Genomic DNA, 3,701 nt, shown 5'->3' with positions numbered 1-3,701 from the left:
CATGGCACCTTCCCATTTGCCGCCGCGCCGCCCCACATCGTCGGCCCATCCGGGCCCAGGGCGGGCCCTCCCCGAGCACGCGCACGCGCCCCGCCGCCCGTGTCGGCCGTTGCCTCGCACCGCCTACTCACAGCCCCGCTCCGCTTTCGCCGCCGCGCTGCTCGGCAGCCGCCTCACCTGCGTCGCCGGCCGCCGTGCCACCACACCGTCCCGCGCCCGTGCATACCTCCCCGCTGTCCATCACCGCCCCGACAAGATCGAGGGCCAGATCCCACTTCTCCGGCGACCCCAAGCTCCGGCCGGCCTCCTCCTCGATGCTGGCGTCTTCTCCGGCGACTCCCCGGCAAACTTTGATCCGTGTGCACGAACCCTGGATCCAGATCTGGGAGGTCGACCTAATTTTTTCCCTAAGTCCCAGCATTTTTAGCACATTTTATCATGCCATATCTCTGCATCTGTGGCTCCGTTTTGGGCGTGTAGCATATCAAATTGTTCGCCTCGACGTGTACTTCATTTCATTCCATTACACCATGTTCATTTGAATTCATCTTGATGCCCTAAATGCTGTTGCAAGAGTGCTATGTAATGTTAGTTTCAGATTCTTATCAGAGATTGGACATTTGTCATTTTTGCCATGTTTAATGTGTACCTCCTATGATCTTGAGCCCTACATGTGTTTTGAAGTATGCCATGCCATCTTTACAGGGGTGTATTCCATGTATTTTTGTGATCTTTATGGTGACTAGCACAAGCATGCAAAGTATCTCTCGTGATGTTGTTGATTTCAGGGACTTATAAATCTTCTAAGTCTTTTCCCTGATAATATTTTTATGCCATGTATTCTTGTTGCTACAGAGTGATCCATGCCTCTTTTGAACATGTTCAGTAAGGGTGATTTTGAGACATTGTTATGCTCTATCCATCCATGTCTTTGTTTGCAATTATGGACTACCCTAGCATGACTCAATCTTGCTCTACTTTTGCTATAAAATGTTCCTGGCAGATTGTTTACATGTTAAGCAATTTTGCCGAGGTTATTGTAGTTGATCCATGCATGCTATGAGAGTGTTCTTGCCATATTTAGCTTCTATGCCATGGCTACTTGCTGGGTGTATGTTTAGTTTGTCATGCAATGCCTTGTGGTGAGTGCATCGAGCTCACAAACATGTCTTGTAACCGGGATTCCGAGTCTGATCAGGTTGTCTTGGGAGAAGGAATATCCTTCGTTGACCGTGAGAGATTGTGATGGGCTAAGTTGGGACACCCCTGCAGGGATTTGAACTTTCAAAAGCCGTGCCCACGGTTATGGGAAGATGGGAATTTGTTAATGTCCGGTTGTAGAAAACCTGAAACTTAACTTAATTAAAATGAATCAACAGAGTGTATGGCCGTGATGGTCTCTTTTCGGCGGAGTCCGGGAAGAGGACACCGTCTCGAGTTATGCTTGAACGTAGGTTGTTCTAGGAACACTTCTTGGTCATAGTTTCTCAACCGTGCCTTGCCTTTCTCTTCTCGCTCTCATTTGTGTATGTTGATTCATTTTCATTAGAGCGAGAAGAGAAAGGCAGGCACGGTCGAGAAACTATGACCAAGAAGTGATCCTAGAACAACCTACGTTCAAGCATAACTCAAGACAGTGTCCTCTTCCCGGACTCCACCGAAAAGAGACCATCACGGCCACACACTCTGTTGATTCATTTTACTTAAGTTAAGTTTCACGTTTTCTACAACCGGACATTAACAAATTCTCATCTGCCCATAACCGCGGGCACGGCTTTCGAAAGTTCAAATCCCTGCAGGGGTGTCCCAACTTAGCCCATCACAAGCTCTCACGGTCAACGAAGGATATTCCTTCTCCCCAGACAACCCGATCAGACTTGGAATCCCGGTTAAAAGACATCTCGACAATGGTAAAACTAAACCAGCAAAGCCGCTCGAATGTGCCGACAAATCCCGATAGGAGCTGCACATATCTCGTTCTCAGGGCACACTCAGATGAGACATCCTACGAGTAAAACCAACCGTCAAGTTGCCCCGAGGTGGCCCCGCAGTCTACTCAGTTGGGACCAACACTCAAAGGAGCACTGGCCCAGGGGGGTTTGAAATAAAGATGACCCTTGAGTCCGCGGAACCCAAGGGAAAAGAGGCTAGGTGGAAAATGGTAAAACCAAGGTTGGGCCTTGCTGGAGGAGTTTTATTCAAGGCGAACTATCAAGGGATTCCCATTATAACCCAACCATGTAAGGAAAGCAAAATCAAGGAACATAACACCGGTATGATGGAAACTTGGGCGGCAAGAGTGGAACAAATCACCAGGCATAAGGCCGAGCCTTCAACCCTTTACCAAGTATATAGGTGCATTAAAGTTAAAAAGATATAATAATAATATCCCAACCATAAACATGTTCCAACAAGGAACAAACTCCAAGCTTCAACTGCAACTAACAACGCTATAAGAGGGGCTGAGCAAAGCGGTAACATAGCCAAACAACGGTTTGCTAGGACAAGGTGGGTTAGAGGTTTGACATGGAAATATGGGAGGCAAGATAAGCAAGTGGTAGGTACCATAGCATAGGCATAACAAAAGAGCGAGCATCTAGCAACCAAAGATAGAAGTGATTTCGAGGGTATGGTCATCTTGCCTGCAAAAGTCCTCCGAGTTGACGTAAGCTTGATCCTCGTAAACGTTCTCAACGGGTTCCTCGATCACGTACTCGTCTCCCGGCTCTACCCAAAGCAAGAACACAAGCAAAGGGATAAACAATCAACCACGGTGCAATGCGCAAACAACATGATGCAAAACATGGCATGATATGCGGGATGCGATATGTGATGCATATGCATGGTTCGGAAAAGAAAGGTTGAACCTGGCCTCAACTTGCAAAACCAAGAGTGCCACTGGAAAGATGAGTTGATTTCGGTCGAAATTGATATAAAGATCACCGGAATCGGATGCACGGTTTGCAAATGGCAAGCAAAACAATAATGGCGCAAAGCTGCGATAACAGCACGAGGCCATCTAAATCCCTGAAATAAGCAATATTACGAGAGCTACTTTGCATGCTTGTGCTAGTCACCAAAAAGATCACAAAAATACATGGCATAAACCCTTGTAAAGATGGCATGGCATACTTCAAAACACATGTAGGGCTCAAGTTCATAGGAGGCACACATTAAACATGGCAAAAAAATGACAAATGTCCAATCTCTGATAAGAATCTGAAACTAACATTACATAGCACTCTTGCAACAGCATTTAGGGCATCAAGATGAACTCAAATGAACATGGTGCAATGGAATGAAATGAAGTACACGTCGAGACGAACAATTTAATATGCTACACGCCCAAAATGGAGCCACGGATGCAGATATATGACATGATGAAATATGCTAAAAATTACTTGGACTTAGGGAAAAAATTAGGTCAACCTCCCAGATCGGGCACGAACTTCGAGGCGGCGGCGGATCTCGCCGGAATCGGCGCCGGAGTGGATGGAGATGACCGGAACGAGCGGGGCCGGCCAGAGTGGGACTTGGCGCGGCGAGCTCCGGGGCGGCTCCGGCCGACGGCACTCCACAACGGACGGCGATGGCGGCGGCGAGTAGAGGCGAATGGAGGTGAGGAGAGGCGGACGGCGGCGAGGCGACACAGGACGGTGCGGCGGCGGCGGAGCGGCGCGGCGGCGAAGGCGGAGCGGGGC

The sequence above is a fragment of the Triticum dicoccoides genome, chromosome 3A (genome assembly GCF_002162155.2).
Source record: "Triticum dicoccoides isolate Atlit2015 ecotype Zavitan chromosome 3A, WEW_v2.0, whole genome shotgun sequence".
Classification (NCBI taxonomy): Eukaryota; Viridiplantae; Streptophyta; class Magnoliopsida; order Poales; family Poaceae; genus Triticum; species Triticum dicoccoides.
The sequence above is the reverse complement of the archived record's forward strand: the minus strand, read 5'-3'. Positions refer to the sequence as shown.